The sequence below is a fragment of the Ictidomys tridecemlineatus genome, chromosome 6, assembly GCF_052094955.1.
Source record: "Ictidomys tridecemlineatus isolate mIctTri1 chromosome 6, mIctTri1.hap1, whole genome shotgun sequence".
Classification (NCBI taxonomy): Eukaryota; Metazoa; Chordata; class Mammalia; order Rodentia; family Sciuridae; genus Ictidomys; species Ictidomys tridecemlineatus.
The window spans coordinates 30,983,495-31,005,212 of record NC_135482.1 but is presented as its reverse complement, the minus strand read 5'-3'; the positions used below and the strand labels follow the sequence as shown (position 1 = coordinate 31,005,212).

Here is a 21,718-nt window from a genome sequence, read left to right as displayed (position 1 = left end):
AAAATTGCTAATGATGATTTATTTGTGTCATGACCAATAAAGAAAAATAAAAGGAATAAAGTACATGATTCATGACCTTGAGGCACCCACTAGTTAGTGCAAGAAAATTCTAAAATATGAAACACAATTCTAGAATATAAACTAATGTGACAACATATTAAGAAAAAACTATTGTCCTAGTCATCAATATAAAATGTATGGATCATTTATAGATGTTTGAACAGAGAATTAAAATAAATCTCTTCACTCAAATCAAAGACATAAACTGGAAAAGATTTTAAAATAAAGAAAGAAAAATGGAAGGAAAATTTATTTGGACAGAGTTGAGCAGTGAATTGTACACTATGCTCTCCCCAGTAATCCCATTTTCATAGGCATATCAGAAATGAAGAGTGAAACTAATCCCAAATTAGCAAGAGAAAGTTAACAAACCAATAAGTAAAAGTGATATATGTTCACTGAGGGTATTTGGATACTGTAGAATGGTGTTTGACTTGTGCTTGAGAAAACCAAAGCAGAAACAGTAGGTGACAGGTACAAAATAAAGAGACTGTCCTGATGATGAATAGAAAATGAAAGAATCTAGTGTAACGTGTGTGGATCTTGTAGGATGAACACTGGCTGCAATCATTTAGAAAGGGATGTTGTTCAATAGAATGACTTTGGGGCCTGAAGATCTAGCCAAGGCTGTGGGTATGTATGATGTCACCATGTGAGGTTTAATTGGAAGAAATAATTAAAAGAGATGCTGATTTTTCCAAGGAATGGGCCCCCCAAGAGTAACTTGAGAAAGTCACAAAAATCCTTCATAGGAAATAAAATTTGAACTGAGTAGTCCATCTAGTCCAGGAGATATGAATTCACATTTAAAATATTCCTTGTTCACTTTCTTCTCTTCCCTTAAATACTTTGATCATAGATGCAGAATAATTTTCAGCTAATAAAGTGTTTTTCAGTTACCTGTTTCATTTCTGCGGCCAAAGGACCTGACAAAAACAATTTTAGAGAAGGAAGAGTTTTTTTGGCACTCACAGTTTTAGAGATCTCAGTCCATGAACAGCTGACTTCTTTGCTCTAAGCCAAAGGACAGGCAGAATATCATGGCAGAAGGGTGTGGTGGAATAAAGCAGCTCAGGACAAGCAATTAGGAAGCAGAGCTCCATTCACTATAGACAAAGTTAAAAAAAAAAAAAAAAAAAAAAACCAAAGGCAGACCCTCAGTTACCCACCTCCTTCATTCATGTCCTACCTGATTATAGTCATCACCAGTTAATCCCTATTGGTGGATAAATCAACTCATAATCTAATCATTTCAACTTTGAATGTTTTTGCATTGTCTCAGGTGCTTTTGGAGAATACTTCCTATCTAAACCACAATACAAACCCAATATGTAAGGCAGAATGCTAGGTAGGACAGAGTGAAGAACCACTTCTTTGACATATATAGAAAATCCCTGGATGGGGAAAGAAAAATCCTGAAATTACATCTAGAATTTCATCATTATATTGTGTGAGCCAATCCTTTAACACATAAGGACTGTGTTTTTGTCTTAAAGTGACCACAAGGCTTTTGATAACACATTAGGAAACAAAAATTGCAAGAGGTCTTCCAGGGGGTCCAATCTGGTTTGCCAAGTGTTTAAGTCTATTCTCTTTATGGTGTATAACAAACTCTGCTTCAATAGCATCTTCTACTGTGTATTTTAAAAGAGTAAATCCAAAGATGTTATTGTGATATTTGATGTGAGTAGAATCATTAGCCTAGATATTATTAATGTCAAGTCATTTAATGATAGAAAGAACTGTGGATAATATTTATTTCCATGGTGTTGCTAAATCACCCAATAACTCAAGCTCTTACATCCTAGATTAAGCAAATATCAACATAAATAACAAGGGCAGTAAATAGAAGAATCTTATGGCTGAATGAGCATTTTAGCACTTTGCAGTCATTGTTTAGTAATGGTTCTCTTCTCCCATCAGTGAGCTCAAGAACTAAAGAAATGAGGATGACAGCAGGAGGGAGGGCACTGTTAACTATGCATAACAGGAAGCAAGCAGGGTGCAAACTGAGAGATAGAAATCTAGCATTGCTTCAGGCTACATAGGACTCTGTGCATGCAGCCAAAGATCCTAAAAGACACTGGAAAAAAAAAAAGCAAATGTCCTCAAAACAGTTAAGCATGTGAAGTCAAGGCCCATTCTTTAGATTTCAAGAAAAGATGGAAAATTTGCAATTATATTAAAGATATTGACCTGGTAATTATTTTATCTGCTAAAGAAATTATACATAAGCATGCATGCACATGCACACTCACACACACACATACACACAAAAACTGTGAAAGCATATGCCTAAATGCTTCCTTAGTCTAACAATTTTTGTGAAAAATTTATATTGTCATAAAGCAGCACTGGGATACAGTCAAGCATACTATCAGGGCTACCTCAGAGGATGACATGGAAGTCCCAAATTATCATATCACACCAAGTCAATAGATCTTTAGTGGATTCATCAAGAAACAGTCCCCAATGTATCCTTAACCTGTGTGAGATAAACTTTTTTCAATTCCACTTATGAGTGAGATCATGGGGTGCTTGTCTTTCTGTAGTTGGCTTATTTCACTAAAAACAATCATTTCCAGTTCCATCTAGAATAGTTAATTATAATTAAAATAAGAAGTTCAGGGAGGCTACTACAGAGTGTCATGCCTGGAAATAATAATGTACTGTATATTTTAGAAAGAAGAGAGGAGTTTGAATGTTTTCACCATAAAGATGATAAATGGGTGATGAGACAGATATGTTTAACTCCATTTAAAGATTTTATAATGCATATACCAGTATCCCATAAACATAAGCAATTTTAAATGTAAGTTAAAAAAAATCAATTCCTAATAATAGATACGTTAAGCAAATATGGTGGCTGATGATAATGGAAAGATTCTAAGTCTCAAATCATTCAATAGAGCCTCTGTCTGTTTACATGTTAGCTTTGCTTAACTCTGTTCTCCTAGAGTAGCAAACGGGGACAAAAGCAGTGACCCAATTTGTTTTTTTCACACACTTCTAAACAAATCTCTGTGATCAAGGGAGCAATGAACTCGAATTTTATAGACCTGAATCATTCATCCATCTGTCATTCTGGTTTTAAAGGTTAGAAGGGAGAAAAGCTTGGTCTTCACTAATTAATACTCATGACTGATCTGGGTTATTTTAGTAGGGTAATTATATATTTATATAAAAACTGCATCTCTATCATATTCTGAGTGTATTCTAAATTCAGGTGTTCTACTGCTCATTATTGCTGCTTCTTTAGAAAAATGTACAGCATTCGAGGTGGAATTCATGTTCCAAGTCTACACAACTAATTTATATACTGATAGGCCCATTACACAGTGCTTATTCAGAATTTATAAACAATTGGCTAAAAAAGTTGGCTCTTACTATACTGAGTTTTCAGATAATTCACAAATGTTGCTAATTTCATTATTTCTCTCCCAAAATTCACTAATAAATATTTTTTTGTGTGTCCAATATTCTACACGTTTATCCAGTTGGTTGGTGTGGAAGTAAAATCTCTACCTCAGACATGAAATGTTTCTTGTGATAATATATCTAGTTATGCTACAACAAGTAACATAATTGATTGGCTAGGAAGAAAGAGAAATTTATTGTCTCACCATTTGGGGATCCCGAAGTCTGAAATCAAGTGTCTGGTCTCAAGTTCAAGGGAAAGATCTATTTCAGGCATGTCTCCTACTTTTGGTAGCCTTGGGTATTTCTTGGCTTATAGATGGCCATCTTCTCCAGATCTGCTTCCCTTGTTTTCCCTCTAAGTCTGTGTATTCAACTTTCCTCTTTGGATAAGGACATTTGTTATATTGGACTAGTGAAAGACCCTAGCCCAGTTAGCCCAGTTACCTAAGGCCAAGATATGAAACCAAGATACCAGGCAGCCATAAACAGGTTCAGGCACCAGGCATGCTTTCCAGACAATGGGTTGAAGAACAGAGTACCCACATCCTGGGGCATGAATGAATAAACAGGAACAGATAAGCAGGAACAGAGAGAATAGAATGCAGACCTGTGGTTTTTGGAATGCAGACCTGTACCCCCTAGGTGGCCTATATGCTAGATTTAAACAAACCAATAAGAAACCTGTCACTTCCCGCGCTGGAAACCTGTCCTAAACCCTATAAAAATCTCTGTATCCCCAAGCCCGGTGTGCCAGTTCACCAAAGCTCCAGCTGAGGTTCTGCTGGGCACCTGCAGGCGCCTGTGTCCCAATAAACAAACCTCTTGCTTTTGCAGCCAGTGTTTCGTGTGATTCTCCTTGGACAGGGATACTGAGGGTCTTTCATTGGACAGGGGTCTTTAACACTAGAGCCTACCCCAAAGACCATGTTAATTTGATCACCTTTGTGAAGATATTATTTCTAAGTTAAGTTCTTATTTTCAGGTTCTGGGAGACTCTAAATGAATTTAGGAAGGACACAATTCAAATCATGGCAGTTTCCTTTTTTTCCTCACAATTTTCTCCAAACAACAGTTTAACTTTTAAAAGATTTCAATAACAATTTTCAAACTATTCTTATAATCTTTTTATTTCTATGCAGGTTATAATAAAAGTAAAATGTAGTAACTACAACAAAGTTCACTGGTAAATATGCAAATAGCATGTAATTAAATTGTTCATCCCTAAAAGACTTTCTTAAATTGTATGTTTGCAAATTATGCATGTGTATGCCTTTTCTTGTTTAGGTAACAATTAAAAGAATAAAGCCAAATTTTCCTATATCAGGCAATATTTATGTTCTATTTAGTACCCATGCATTGTAAATTTAACTTTTTTTTCTGATTTTTTAAAAAAATGTATTTTAAGTGAACAGATAAATTGTATAAAATTTTTCTGTAAAAATGTTTAAAAATATATACATTGTTGAATGCCTGATATAGCTAATATATGTATTACCCAACATACTTATTATTTGTGGGCTAATAATACTTTATATGTACTCTTTTAATGTGTTTCAAGAAAACAATAGACTATTAACTATAGTCATCCTGTTGTACAATTAATCTCCTGAAATTATTCTTTCTGTCTGACATTTTGAATCCTTTGACTAATATCTTCACATCCCATACTGCCAACTACCCAAGCCACTGTTAATCATATCTACTTTCTACTTCTATATCGACCATGTTTATAACATTCTGAGAAAATCCAAACTAAAATACAAATTTATTTAATAAATTTTTATCATATATGTATATAATTTTAAATTAGGATATATTATTATAATTCAAAATTAACATTTCCATTAATTTTTATTTCAAAACAGTTAATGCAAAACAAACACCCCAACAGTCAAACTTCTCTTAAATTTTGCCTTTCACAAAGTAAGCAAAAGGTGACAATATTTGTCACTTCTTTGTCTTGCTGCCCCTCCTTAAATTGTGAATCTTTACTTAATTGTCCTTTGATGGGATTATATATGCCTGGCATTTTTCTGAAATCAACTTTTCCTTATTAATGATAAAGTTAAAATATGAATAATTCAACACTTATTATTAATATTTTTATTTCTTATTACTTACAGAGCTCTATGGATCCTTCACTTTTATTGGCCTAGAACCTGTTTTAAGGAATTTTAAGCAATAGCTTTGGAAACATAGATAGTCTATGATTAAAATGTTTGTAATTTTAAAAATGACCTTTGTTATAATTTTAGGAATTGAACCCAGGAGCACTTGAGCATTGAGCCAAATGCCAGTCCTATTTTGTGTTTCATTTGGAGTCAGGGTCGCAATGAGTTGTTTAGTACTTCATTTTTGTTGAGGCTGGCTTTGAACTCATGATCCTCCAGTCTCAGCCTCCTGAGCCACTGGAATTACAGGTATGTGGCACTGCGCCTGGGAAAAATGACTCTTAATAATTGTCTTAACTTCTCACTATACATTCAGTAACAAGAATAACACATTAGTTCATTAATCTTTGTCACTACAAGATGAAAATAAAAAGGGGCTAATTTTGAAAAATAGAGATTGCAGTTGGTAAAATGTCATTTTCATAATGTTAACATAAATAATTTGTTAAAATTACTGAAAGTTTAAATGTCAACACTACCTAATTTTAACAGGATCTCTGTTAGTAATTAATAGCTTAAAAACTAGTGACTTGAAAATCAATATGTTTCTTATGGAAAGAGCTATTACCTTCTGTACATTATCAAAGAAGAGATTGGAACTTAGGAATCTACCTCCTTACAAGATAAGAGTACACCAGATTTTCCTGTTTTACCTTTCTTTAAACAAGGAATTCTTGTTACTTGGTTCTCTGTTGGATATGTTCCAGTTTGCTGATTCTCAGGGAAGAACACTGCCAGCCTTAAGCATTTTGGGTGTTAAGTGATAATGATTTTGAGTTAGAATTACCCAGAGGAAAGACTGTAAGAAACTGGACAGAGACTGAAATCACCAATGTTTGCTTCTTATCCTGTATAACTTTATGCAGTCACTACATCTATTTAAGATGTTAGCCATACATTATGACTTTAAAGTAAAATGGTAAAAAATTGTGCCTTCTCAAGCTTTTTTGTATGATTGAAACAATATTTTAAATTAGAGTATGATGACATTTTCATTAAATGTTTAGCAATTAATCCTTTGTTTTACATCTGTGAATAAATATATAAGAACACTTCTGAATAGTTGAGAAAATAACATATTTCCAAATAGTCACAGAAAAATGTCAGTGTCCAAAGATTATGGTTAATCCTTCAATCAACACTGGAAAATATGCTTTAGATGGACATTTCAAAAACTCAATATTAATAATAGAAAAATATTCTATCACTCGACAAAAATGGAAACAACTGAAATCGGAGATCATCTCATGGATATAACTATATAATTGTCTACAAATTTTAATATAAATGTACCAAATTAGATCAAAAGGTATTTTTACAAATCCATATAAACTTTATTTCCTACTTTTTTTTTTACTAACATAAGATATAAATCTATACAGATGGGATGAACAGGCAATAAATAAAAAAGCAGGCAATAGAGGTAACAGAAATTAAGAAATATAAATCACTCATATGAATGAAATTTCTGTATAAATCCATGATGGACAATATGATAATGCCTAATATAGTATATATGCCTGAATTTCATCTGGATTTAGTGTAATGAAAAAATGTATTTGTCCAAATAAAACAAAAATTATTTACTTGTATTACCAGACAGAGGGAACTTATAATACACATAATTTCTCTCTCATCCTCTCTCTGTTTTATTTATTTATGTATTTATTTATTCATTTATTTATTGTGGTAAGTCTAGAGATACAATCTGGTTTACAGCTCAGATGCGATAAATAATTACTCTGCATGTTTGTTATTACATACATAGTCCCATCCAATGGTTTTGTTATTGTTTCTAACATGTATAATATGTAAGCATCATCAAATCTAATTTGACAGTAATTAAATAAAATGTAAGTCATATATAGAGTGCTAAACATCATCGTGAATCAGTGGTTATAACTCATTATTGAAACCTTTAAATTAAAATGAAAATAAAAATAAATTGATTAAAAGGTATCAATTTCTAAATATTGTAGCTAATTTTTTAAATCAAAATATTTGATTACTCATAAGATACTATGGAGGACATGGAGGTATAGTCTCCATTTAGAGTAAAATACTTGGATCTGTACAAATGTGATGTGAACTGTATTTTAACCCACTCTGCAATAAATAGATCATATTACAATTATATCTGCAAATACACTTTTTCTTTATCCTCAGTCATCTTGAACCCTTAAACTGTTAAATTTAAATTCTTCTTAGAGAAAACTAAGTACCCTAAAACAAATAATTATTATCAACATATAATACTTGATGGACAGTTTTAAAATAGTATATAGCACTTACCCATACAAGAAGATGTAACAGCAGCTGATAAGCTGTCAAGGAGAAAAATGTCAAAAGAATTAATAAATCATATTGGAATTACAAGATGATGAAAATTATAAGCAGCTATGTAAAAATTAGGTTGCTGGTAGTCAGATGACCTGGCTTCTTTAGCCTCAGTAGTCAAGCAGTGTGTATTTTTTAGTATGAAGTAGTAAGTAGTTAGCAAGTTCAGAATACATAAACACTGCTTATCTATCAACAGAAGGCCTTATCTTTGAGGGCATGGAAAAATCACCCAATGAATGTGGTACTTCACAGTTCTAATTTATTGCTTGGCCTTCTTCAGAACTTCAGCCTTTAACTGCATGGGGATTGGCAAGTAAGTGATGTTTATTTTTTATTTTCCTGGTGGTAATATCACTACTTTTATTTACAGTCATGATTAAGTATATAAACATTATGATTGGCTTGGATCCTGAAAGTGTATTCTGATTTATTGTGAACGATCAGAGATCATAAATATTACTATAGATGACTGAGGAGGCAAAGAAAACCAGAAGTCAAAGAAAGTGACTGAAAGAAGACAAATTGAGAGGATAATTAGGAAATAAAGCATGCACAGTCAATGATACAAGAATTCTAAAATAAATTAATGAAATCTAAAAGTCCACGTGGTTCATAAGGAAAAGTGATTATTAAAATGCAGCATTAAAAGGTTAAAAAAATGAAATATGTAAAATTTGGCTTAAAGAATTCTTCTTTAAACTTTTAAGATTTAAAAATATTTCTTATAAATAGAAAGCATGTATTTTTCTTGTTATATATGAAAAGATGTATGTTGGTTTTCACTTTTATTAATTGTGACTGTAAATAAAAGTAGTGATATTATCACCAGGAAAAAAAAAAAAAAAAACCACTTAATTGCCAATCCCCATGAAGTTAAAGGCTGAAGTTCTGAAGAAGGCCAAGCAATAAATTAGAAATGTGAAGTACCATATTTAGTTTGGTGATTTTTCCATATTCTCACTGATTTTATTGATAGATAAGTTTTTGGAAATAAAACTTAAATGCTTATAGAATTTTATTTTAACAGAAAGAAGAATGTATGAGAAATGAGACATGTTTTTAAGTGCCATAAATTGAGACATGTTTTTAAGTGCCATAAATGAAGAAGTTTTCGAATATCAGTCTATCAGAAAAATTCTACATTGTATTACACATATTAATAACCCTTAATCATGAACAAAGATTTTAAAACCAGAGTCAAAAAGCAAGAAATTTAATATCAACTATAGTTTTATGTTTGGGAGTTTAGTCATTATTAATAGGTTAGTTTATATGCCTCATATTTCCTTCATGTCTTATACAAAAATTTGGATATTAAATCAAACCAAAACAAATAATATGTAAAATTAAGGAATGAATGTTTACTATTATTCTGTCAAGAAATGACTACTTTTGAGTTTGTTGCCTATGATATCAGATATTTTTCTATGTACAGGCCAACATGTTTTAACAATTATCTAACACAAATATATCTCTACATACTGCTATGCAATTATGAAAATACACCAACTCACTTTTTGTTTTAGTAATTTATCTTAGATATCTTTCAATATTAGTTTAAATATATTTAATTATTTAATGATTATGTACTTTTAATAAAAAGTAAAATTAATTTATGTTGCTTTGGTAATAGAATAATTCTGCATTTATTAAGACTTGTCTATTATTAAATACATTGTTGTAGTTACAATACAACAAAACTAAAGTACTTTAAAAAGAAAACAAAAAAAAAAGCCCTTAAGGAGAATTTATGTTAGATATAATTTGCAATGATAGATGATAACATTAAAAAAAAAATTACATAACTAAGGAAGCTGAGCACTTACTCAGCCAAAATCACATTTGAGAGGTTTACTCCTGAACACAATAAAAGATAAAAGTGGATATTGGCAGATTAATTATAAAGTAGATTTATTGAGCTTGATGCTAAGAAATGCTTGAAGTCACTTCCCCAAATCAAGAGTCAGGGCTTTTGAAACAGTGAAGCTATTCCAACATTGATGAATTTTTATTTTATGTAGATATATATATATTAGTAAATTAGTAAATTGTATGTATATATATATATATATCAGTAAATTAGTATATATCAGTAACTTAGTATACTGATATATATATATATATCAATAATAAACTAATGTGTATATATTGTTATAAATTATCATGTGTTCAAAGGATTCAATAGGATGACCTGCATTTGAAGAATAGATGCCTAATCTCATAATAAAATCCCTGAAAAACTATAACATATTACTTCTCCATATCTACCATCATAGAGTCTTTCTCCAGAATAGGAGTAGAGTATCTTATTGGGTCTTAAGTGATGACTTTTTAAAGAATATTTACACTATACAAACTTCAATAGTTGTTGTGCTATTATTCTTAATGGCATGTTCAGAAATTGCATGCTTTATATTGTTCAACCAAAATTTCTAAAAATAAAATGCCTCTCAGTTTTTTTGAGATTAATCATGGCATAGTTTTATTATTAAATCTTAGGTGATTGAAAAATAAATCACATGTGTTGCAAATATACTTTGAACAACAAGCATTGCAAATTGACATTACAGTGTGGATTTTTCATCTGACAGTTTATCATAGAGGCCAAGTAGACCCAGATTTTCATTAAAGAAAATGAGGATAAATCTGAAGAAACATAAAGAATAAAACAAAGTTCTTGTTTATTTGTGCAAAGGAATCAAATTGTAGATCATATTCAATATCAGATTTATTCCAATTGCTATTCCGAAGATGGAAAATGTTATCCATAAAAATTAACAGCAATTTTGCTCTTTTCAAAGAGCCAGGAAAAAAATAAGTGGGGGGAGTTAACTTAATTGAATAATTACACATCAGCTTGTTCTCAGTTTAGAAAGAAAATAACAGACTCAAGAAGAACTCTTAAGTCTTTTCAGGGCACAGATGAAAAACATGTACTTCAATGTTGTTTGCTTAACAATGAAGCTTCTGTCAATAAAGCCTTAGTTCTATAATCTATAGTTGTTCTGTTAATGTACTGTTAGGATAAAAAGAATAAGTGTTGGAATATACCAAAATAAGTAGACCCAGGAATAATGTAACTATGAAAATATGTGATACATTGCGACCAATGAAAGATCTACAATTTTATTCTACCATACGTGCATACAAAGAGTCACAGAAAGAGTCAGGATAAGATACTTATTTTTAATGCTACTCTAGAATTAAGAGAATTAAATACAGAGACTTAGTAGTTTGCTTTTGGTCAACTAGTTAGTGATGTGTCAGAAGGAGAAGTCAACTAAGATTATCTGAAGCCAGGGACTGATTGTTTGATCTTTGTGTAGATAGTCAAAATTATTCATTTGTGTACAATATTTACTAGTTCATAAAGAAATTTCATACCTGTGTGTGTGTGATCTCATTTAACCCTTAGAGACATTATATTCAGCCTGGGGGGTGGTAGCTGTTCTGATCACACACACATACAGAGAGAGAAAGAGAGAGAGAGAGAGAGAGAGAGAGAGAGAGAGAGAGAGAGAGACAGACAGACAGACATGGTTTTAAGTAATAATTTTTGGAGTAATTAGCACTAAATTTATAATATAATCAGCAAAGGCTTCTATTGCAACTGCATCTCTCTTGCTTTCTGCTCACTCCAGCTTTTGCTTTTTGCCTTAGAGATGTTTTTCCACAAGAATAAACCTAAATAAACTTCCTGCATGCAAATCTCTCTTTTAGAGTCTGTTTCCAGGGACCTTGACTTCAAACAGTAGTTTTCAATATCACAGCATTCTCTTGAGTCTTATCTCAAATCCTCTTGGTCTCTTTATTTCTTGTTTTTTTATTTAATTTATTCAGGATTATCATTTATTTGTACAATCTATGAAGTATGTTTTATGTATCATTCATGGTATTCTGTCTTGTATTTCTGGAGGCTCCAATGGGCAGTTCTTATTTCCTTGAATGTTTTGTGCTTTTTATTATATACTTGTGTTTCTTAGGACTTTAACTGTGGGAACAATTTGTGGCATGCTCTACAGACAAATTCTTTCAGAGGAAATCTGCAATTGTTTCTTCCACGTCCCTGGGGCCTAGACCAACCTAGGAGCAGTTTAAATTGTGATATTGCATTGATGATTTTTTTCATAGCACAAGTCAAGTTACACTAGAATTCAACATAGAGCCTGGTTTTTAGCTAGAAGGATTAGTTTCCCCTTTCATTTAGCACTAGGATTCAGGACAGGAATATCCTCTTGTAAAACTCTTAGGAGTGGATATTTGTTTCCCATTTACAATTATTTTAGAATCTAGCCTCTTTGATGGATCTAATTCTATTATGGAATTATACTTCTTAATTTAAGCCACAACTGGACTTTTCTCTTTATTCCCTATATTCTGCAAATCTCTGAAAGTTAAAACTAAAATTCACTAGAATTTGCAGTTGCCCTCAAGGTGGAAGGTAGTATCAGTATTCTGCTTTCATTAACTTTCATTTTATACTTTCATTTAGTTTTGCCTCAGAGTATTCTTTACTTTCTATTGTGCTCATCAATGCATTTAAATGTTTCAATATATTCAACATTTAAAGTGGACAGATTAATCATTTTGTCATACTGCAGAAATATAACTCTCTCCTTTTACTCATCAAATAACTTCTAATTTTTACATGTGGTCCCACCTCCTTTTTTTTTTTCTAAGACCAGCAAGCTGTAATGAAGTAAAAGTAGAGACCTAAGGGCAAAGATGCCAAATATTTGAATTTTATGTTAGTGAAAGCTATGTTACCGATATAATAGACACATAATTGGAAGAATGGAAAAATTAAATCACTCTTACCTCTTTTAAGAATAAAAGGATAATTACTCTCTCTGGTACACATAATAGTTAAAAAATGCACTAAAGAAAACACTTAGACCCTGTGAACCTAAAAAGAAGCTCTATTCATTATGTAGTCTGCTGTTAAGTTACTGAAGAATATAAGACTTGCTTATAGAACCCACAGCTGTTTGGAGATCCAAGATTTGAGGATATATTTTCCCTTAATCTTTTTTGGAAAAATGAGAAGAAATATCCTCTTAGGTTTCTTCAGTAACCCAGTGAAAAGGGAGCAAAAGGGCTGGGATGAGGGCTGGGGATGTAGCTCAAGAAGTAGCATGCTCGCCTGGCACGGGTTCAATCCTCCATACAAACAAAGATGTTGTGTCCACTGAAAACTAAAAAATAAATATTAAAAAAATTCTCTCTCTCCCTCACTTAAAAAAGGGGGCTGGGATGAGTGCTTGGTGCCAGAGAAGAGGACACAGGTAGCTTACCTGAAGTCCATCCCCCATCACACAGGTCCCCGGGGGTCCTTGACCAACAAGAGAGAACAACAGGATTTCCTTTTGCCTCTGACAAGAGGCAGAGAGGCAGAAAGCAGGCAGATGTTGGAGGGGGTCTGTGGTAAGATAATGAGAGGAAATTATAACAAAGATCAAAGTAGAATGCATGTCAAGAAACCAGGTGGGAATACTGAGATCACACCAGATGCCAAGGTGGCGAGTGTATGTGACATGATTGTACACTGCAGAAGCCAATGTCAGACAAAGAAAGGCTGAAATGCAGATGCTTCACCATCTGATATTACTGTTCTACATATAATTTCCAGAAATTAAACTGATCCAGGAAAAAAGAAAGAAGGATGGAAAGGAGATTTTGAAATAACTAAATTAAAACCTGAAAGTCCTGAGAATATTTTGAAGAAACTGAGTTTACTTTGAAGTGTTTCAGTTAACTGTTTCTCCTACCCAGCAGAAAATAATCTGCATCAGAATCTAACAGTGGCTATAAATAAATAAATAAACAAACAAACAAACAAAATTATATACTGTGTTCACTTTAGTTTTAGAATTTCACATTGGAAGATCAAGAGGACAGTCTTTCAAGGGAAAAGTAGTGGTCCATTGTGTACTACTGCTGGAAACTAAAGTAGGATGGGAACATCTTGAATTTAGCAGCAGTGCACCATCTGTTGACACTGGGAATGGAACCCTCGGGTGGCAAGAGTGGAAAATTAGATGGAAGCTGAGAAAGTTACAGTAATATATGTTAAAAGAAAAAAAGAAAAAACATGTACACACACAAACTCCCTTGAAAAGCTGGTTATAAAGAGAAATAAAAAACCAAAAAACTAAAGCATTAATTAAAGGAAGATATGAGGTCAAGACAAGGCTTGTTTTGCTTTATTTAGGATTATAGAACTTGTCATGCTTGAATGACCCCAGGGAGTGAGTAGTAGAAACCAAGATGCTGAAGATTCAGGAAAGAGAAAAAGAGGTTGAGGGGCAGTGGATTCAGAGAACTGCTGGCTAAGTGTCCAGACTGGACCAGTGTTTCATTCATGGTAAAGAGAAGGAGTTGTGCTTTGATCTGAATATTTGTGTGTTCCCTTACTTAAATTCATATGTTGAAATCCTAATCCTAATGGGTAGGTCTTATAAGAGGGATGGATTTTTGAGATGTTATTAAGTCATGACAGTGGTGCCCTCATGAGTGAGATTGGTGCCCCTAATCAAGGAGACCCCGGTGATTTTGCTTCCCTATTCTTTCTGCTCTGTACCCTGTGAATCTATAAGAAAAAGATAACTAACTTCAAACCAGTGTCCTCACTAGACATTAGATCTGTTGCTCATTAACTATGGACTCCTAAGCCCCCAGAACTGAGCAATAAATGGTTGTTGCTGAAACCACCTAGTGTATGATATCCTGTTATAGAAGCCTGACCTGACTCCTATAAATGATAAGAAAACAAGCCGATTCTCTAAATTTCTGTTGTTACAATCTGATGTATTTACTCTTTTAAGAAGTGAAATCATGCACTGAGGTTAGTAGAGGGATTAAGGAAGTGCCAAAAGATTTAAGTAGAGCAGATTAATGCGACTTTATGTGGGAAGTCAGTGTAAACTTGTCAAGGAAACATTTTTTTTTCTTGTGTGTATTTGGAGAGCCCACAGAGTCTGATGAACAGGAAAACTGTTCTGACTCCATTCTACTGTTCAGGGCTTAGCTGTTAGGTAGAGAAAGCCTTCTCCAGAGTTCCAGTTCTGTCCAGTAGTGTAAGATTAGAACCAGGGAGTTCGAGAAAACTTTCAATAGTGTAATAGCAAATGTGATACAGCAGAAGAGGGCATGGAGGAAGAATGGGGAAGTAGTGAGATAGGGGATAAGGAAGACAGGCACTTGGATGCTGAAGTTGCTTTGTGCTGGTGGTGGCTGTTAACTTGGCCAGTCTATAGAAATCATCAATGATCTGAATCCAATACCAAGGGGATTTATAAATAGTCATCATTATAAAGGAAAAGGTGGGGAAGCCAGACAATTTCAGTGTGGTGGTATAAAGAAGAGCCACAAAAAAAAGCAAGGGAAACTCATACTCATGAAGAACTAGTGGTGTACAGACTTACAGTTGACTGTAGGATAAAAGGAAACATTTTTGAACATAGAAAAAAAAATGTTTCATTTTTGGAATGTGCAGCCTTGGAAGGAGCTAGCTATAGGAAATATTTATAAAAGAGACTGGATCAGTGTTAGTTATATTGTTCAGAGGATTTGGGATGTCAGCTTAGATTATATCATCCCTGAAGGTCTTTCTATTCCAAGGTCTCCTTTGAAACTGAATGTCTATCCACTCACCATGCACATTTTCTTTTCCCTCCAATTCAGACATTAGAAAAATTAGCTCTAACTTCTTCCTTCAAACTCTCTCTCATGGTGTTTGTCTTACGCAGATCTATTTATTTCCTATTGATTGTTTCTTCTGCATACTTCAGTAGTTTTAGCCTCAAAGTCGCCCATCTGTCATCTTATTCTAGACAATTTGATCTCTCTTCTTGCATTACTTTTCAGTCACTGTAACATATACATGAGTTAATTAGTTTATAAATAGAAAATATTTATTTTCACTCTTGGTTTTAGAGGCTTAGTCCATGATGGAAGGATCTCACTGCTTTTAAGCTTGTGGCAAGGCAATATGTCATGAAGGAAGCATGCGATAGAGAACCACCACTTGACCCATGACCAGGAAGGGAAAAAGAGGGAGAAGAAGGGGCTGGGGTCCCACCCTTTGAGGGCACACCCTCAGTGACCTAAGAACCCTCTCTGAACCCATTCTCAAAGTTTACACAGCTTCCCAACAGCACCAACCTATGGGCCAAAGCTATAGCATGTGGGCCTTCAGGGAATCTTCCAGATCTGAATGAGAGCTTCATTCAGTAAGACCTTCCCTGTGGCTATCATCTATGATGCCCTCTTCTCTTTGAGAAATTTTTGTTCCTGACTCATTGCAACTATCTCCAACACTAATTGTGTATTAGTGAATTCAAAGTCAAAGAACTGGCTCCTCCATCCCACTCAATGAGCAGTGCCCACCTGAATGCTAAAACTAACTTCTGTGATTGCACCCAATTTTTTTTTTTTTGTCCACAACTCTTCCCAAACTTCAGTTTCAAACATGTCTTGCTACAGTTTTCTTTTGTTCCAGTTCACAGGTATGTATAGGAGCTCGACTTCAGTAAGCTTTTGAAGTCACTGAGACTTTATTATTTATATTCATCTTATAATCCTCACTTAACATCCATACTGCTATCATTTTCCAACTCAAATTTCGCTAAGTATCATAAAGTTCTTAACTTAATTGAAACATCAATTTCTTTGATTTTTATCATATTTATGTACTTTCTGAACTAAACAACAACCATAGTTAATCCAGTGTTCCATGTACTGTGCATCTGCACCTCTAGTGTTCCAGGAGAGAGGAAATTCCAAAACTACCAGTTCTGGATTTATTCTAAATTCATGTGCACTACTAGCTCCATGTATTTTCATTCTTTTAAATGTAGTACTAAACTATTTTGCACTGTGTATTCTTGCCTTAATTTCTTCCACACTCAGATGGTAAATTTTTTTCTCTATTTTATAGAAGAAAATAAAGCATTCTAAAGAGAAATTTTAGCCAATCATGATGGCGCCCACATGAAATCCCAGCAATTCGGGAGATGGAGACAGAAGGATTGCGAGTTCAAAGCCAGCCTCAGCATCTTAGCGAGACCCTAAGCAACTTAGGGAGACCCTGTCTCAAAATAAAAAAAAATTAAAAATTAAAAAGGGCTGCAGATGTGGCTCAGGGTTTAAGGGCCCCTGGGTTCAATCCCCAATACAAAAAATTAAAAATTAAAAAATGATTTCACCAACTTCCTCTTTAGTGTTGACTTTTGAATGCTCTAACTTATGTTCTGTTTAGGATGGACTGATCGCCAAGTAAATATAGCTCTTCTATTGTGTATTTCAGCCTACCACTTTTTCTCTCCTGTTTCAAAAATATTGCTTTAGTAATTTTCCCATCTGTCTCTTGAATTATCAAATATTTGTGGATCATGCCCATCCATATTGAAACAATATGCTGCAAATCTTATAAAAATAAATTCTTTTGACCTCATTTTACTTTCTGGATATGACTTCATTTCTCTTTTCTCCATAAAGAAAAAAAATCTTAAACTAGCTATCTATATTTGATTTATTAATTGTTTTCTTTCCATTTTATGTTGAACTCACTAAGTTCTTATCCCTATGACTCCACAAAAACTGGCTTTTTTTTTGTTGAGATTGGTTTCCACATTACTAAAACCAATAGTCAGTTCTCATTCCTTTCCATTTTGGAGCTATCAGAAGCAGTTGGTACCACTAATCATTATATTTTAAGTTGGATAGAATGATTAGTGGTACCAACTCTCCTAAGAACAAACAGATCTGTTTTTTTTTTTACCATTTTTTCAGTCTTTTTAAAAAGAAATCATCTATCAAATACCTAAAGAGTATACTACCCTAAGATTAAGACTTTGAACTGCACCTCTATATTAATTCCTCTAAAGTAATATTTTCTTGTTTTAAAGACTTAAATCTCATGCCTAGTCTGGTGTTTATGTCTCCAACTACTCATTCTTCCTGTGTTCTAGACTCATTTATCCAGCTACATAGTTCAGTCATAATCAAATTTAAGACTTTTACACCTCCCCAAAAATCTATGCTTCCTGTGTCTCCAACAGAGTCAATGATTTTTTGTTTTCCTTTCAGTTGCCTGATTAGAAAATATTGATCCTTCTTTTAGTATGTCCCTCTCACAGCACATACTTTTCATCAGAAAATCCTATTTGTACTTCTTTCACAATATTAGTTCAGTAATTCTGGTTTGCACACAAATTTAAGCCAATATCAGTTCTTGCCTAGAGTTTGAAATGACCTTCCACCTGTGTCCCTGCTTTTTTATCCTGCTCCCACCTTTTAATCTGCTGTACATGATGAGGAGAGAGTCGTCCTAGAAACACTCAGGACAGATCACAATACTTTTCTCCTAGGAAGCCTTCAATCAATCTTGGTTTCATTCTTGAATGAATGTTGTAGTCTTCATTTGTTAGACCACTTACAATCTGACTTTTTGTCCTTGCAGAACTCACCCAGTGCAACTCTTCTCAATTTCTGCTCCTCTTCCCAATTTTCAAAACTGCAAACTAAAACTGTACTTTAAGTCTTTGCTCTAAGTACCCTTTTCCTGGGATGCTCTTCCCAAACATTTTCTGTTTCTTTCAGATATTTTATTTTAGAAAGAGAGAAGAGAAGAGAAGAGAAGAGAAGAGAAGAGGAGATAATTTTTTTAATATTTATTTTTCAGTTTTTGGTGGACACAACATCTCTATTTTATGTGGTGCTGAGGATCACACCCAGCGCCCCGCGCGTGCCAGGCAAGCGCCCTACCGCTTGAGCCACATCACCAGCCCCAAGATACTTTATTTTTTAAAGAACTATGTTTTTCATTCCAGCCTATCATATGCTCACTAAAATTTTCTTCACAATTCCTCCACTTAATATTCTTCCATCTGCCTTTTATTTTTCATTTCTTTTTGAATGCTTGTCACAATGTAATATATGGCATATGTTTATATTGTTTCTTATTTATTTTCTATTCCCCCACCATAATAAATGTGTTAATGAAAGTGGGAATTTTCTCTTATTTTATGTTAATTCATAGAAATTCTACTTGAAATATGTTTTTTAATTGTAACTTTTCTTTTAGAAATCAAGGTCTCTATTAATAAAATATCAAATTTTATAACCAATGGAAATAGTGCTAATGATCTGACACATACTTTTAGGTGTTTCGATTGTAAAACAAATTAATAGTGCAAAATTGAACTTATTAGTTAGGAATTTGGAGTTGAATTTCCTGTCTGCCACAAAATTAGTTGATCCTTAAAGATCTCATTTCTAAAAATTAAAGATTAACATAAAGCATTGCAGAACTCTTTGAACATAAAATATTATTAAATGCCTATCTACTTTTAGAGCTGAAAAAGAAAAAAAGAAAGTTTAGAAATTATACTCAAATTTGTCTTAAATACTGCTTTTTAGGTATAAAACATAGGGAAGTTACTGGATGCCTAGTAATGCCTAGTAAAGCATTGTTCCTTTGTTTATAGAAAACCCTATGTTAAAATTAAGATAAAACAAATGACATATAAGTGTTATAAACTTAAATGCAAAGCAGACATTGGCAAATCATTGTATCCAACCTTAGAAAATGAAATTATGACTACAAGTCTATGTTTTATCCATGGTTAGAATAAACGAGAAAATTCGAATATATTTTTATTTCACTCGAAATTATAATTTATATGTTCATATATGTGACTTTAAATATATTTCCTCAGTAACTTTCAAATAATTTCAAGCCTATATTACTTTTGGTAAAATATATAAGTAATACACAGATATATATATTTATATATGCACATATATAAATATTCTAAAATATATATGCAAATATATATATTTATATCCCAAAATACAACACATATAGGTAATATAGACATTTTTTCCTTAATTGAAAGAGTCTATTCATAATCTAATGTTCCTTAAGAGCTACCCATAGCTAAAAAGCTTTTTTAAGAATACTGAGAAATATCACTTTTACCTTAAGTTCATAACTGCCACTGATTCCTAAGCATTATTTTCAAAATCATAAAGATATTTGAAGCAAAATGTTCACTTTCATTTTAATAAGAACCCTTCATTATCTCAATCCTTTTCCAAATTCTTTTCAGCCACTATTGAAAACTATGCTTTTATGAGGACAAAAGAGTCAATTTTATTTCATAATATTATAAGAAAGCTTAGATATTTTAACCTTCCTTTTTCTATGAGAATAATAAAATTACTTTCATGAAACTCCCCATTCTACAATGTATATATTTTTAAAACATTATGTTGTCCCTGTTAAATATATATCATTATATCGATTACTTGTATCTCTTAATAAATAGACTTTTAAAAAGTTGTAAAATATTCATGAAGTCATGGAAATGAATATTGAATTGATAATCAATTTTGGGGGAATTAATTTCCTAAGAAAGTACCTGAAGTTTTCTGTCTCGTTATTAAGTGTGATGTCTTGGTTTGTGCAATTTTATGTATCCAAAGTGTAAATATTCCATGGACACTTTTTATATAACTGACAGGAAGCAACATACTTTTAAATCATTATCAAAGAATAGCCAGGAGCAATCTCTGGTTCTACCCATAGAAGGTATCCTTGAATAGTTTTGCTTGTGCACAATGAATCATCTTCCTCTTCTTCCTACATAACTACCTGAGATTCTCATGTCATCTAAGGACTCTTTCAAACCTGAGATGCTACCTTTAAATAGAATGTCCCTTTCAATCACTAAATATAATATAGAACTGTCATTAATAAGGGCTTATTTAAGATCAGTGTCACATCTTTAGATATTTATTTTTTATAAGGTTTATCCATTTATGTAAGCATTGATATTTAATCAAGTACAGGTAATTTATGGTTCTTTTGAATAATTTCCTGTATTAGTCTTGAATTTATTTTTATCTGTGTTGTGTTCTTGCATCTCCTTTGGGGCTTAAGGATATTAATGATTTATATATCATTTACCTCAAACTACACTTGCTTTGGTACTAATTTCTGAAACTTATTGAAGCATAATAAATATCGGTTGAATAACTAAAACCAACTAAGTGCACAGTATCTTTGAAAAAAACAGTCTTATTTTGTAGATTGTATTATATATCCATATTTTTTCTTTTTTCCAAGTACCTCTTGTCAAGATTCAGTGTGCTTCCATAAATTATTAATGCTAAATTGACTATATGATTTACTTTAATCAATGCATAAGTGACAACTGACATCTGGGTTGATACCCTAACAGAAATGTCTTCTTCTTCTACCTTGTTTCATGAGTACGACAAACCCTAATTAGCCATTCTTATTCAGTCAGTGATTACACATAAACCCTAAGGCTGTGATCCATTTTAGCTCCATTTATCCTGGATGGAATTAACTGACCTGCAGAATGTTGAGATTAAATTAGTCAATGTTGGGCAGCACTTGGGTTCTGGAGTGTTGTTAAACAGCATTATCACAGCAGAAAACAGACTAACACTTTTTAGCAGGCACACTGGTATACATAATACTGGAAGCTAGTACCAATTTGAGCAAGTAAGATGATAAAAAAATGTTATGAGTCTTTCATCTTAATTAAATAATGTTCACAGGTGATGAATTATTCTCAAATTAAACCTTTAAAACTTTAAAGATGTTTTTAGAATGTCTCAAAGACTGAAAGATATTTTACCTCTTGGTTTCAAAAAAAAAAAAATAGAAGAACCACATTAGGCCAAGAAAATAT

General features: G+C 32.7%; 1 protein-coding gene across 8 annotated transcripts in view; it reads right to left on the bottom strand.

The window, feature by feature from the left end:
• Mgat4c (MGAT4 family member C) overlaps positions 1 to 21,718 on the bottom strand; it is a 786,744-nt gene that overhangs the window by 690,160 nt on the left and 74,866 nt on the right. For 5 of the 8 annotated variants that reach the window (XM_040280229.2, XM_078053046.1, XM_078053047.1 and 2 more), the window contains one exon: positions 7,944 to 7,975. The exons of 1 other annotated variant lie outside the window; for it this stretch is intronic. The gene's annotated coding sequence lies outside the window, so the exon portion shown is untranslated. Of the gene's footprint in view, positions 1 to 1,032; positions 1,167 to 7,943; positions 7,976 to 21,718 lie in introns of all 8 variants that reach the window. 2 more of the 8 variants (XM_078053048.1, XM_078053049.1) reach the window with 1 other exon arrangement.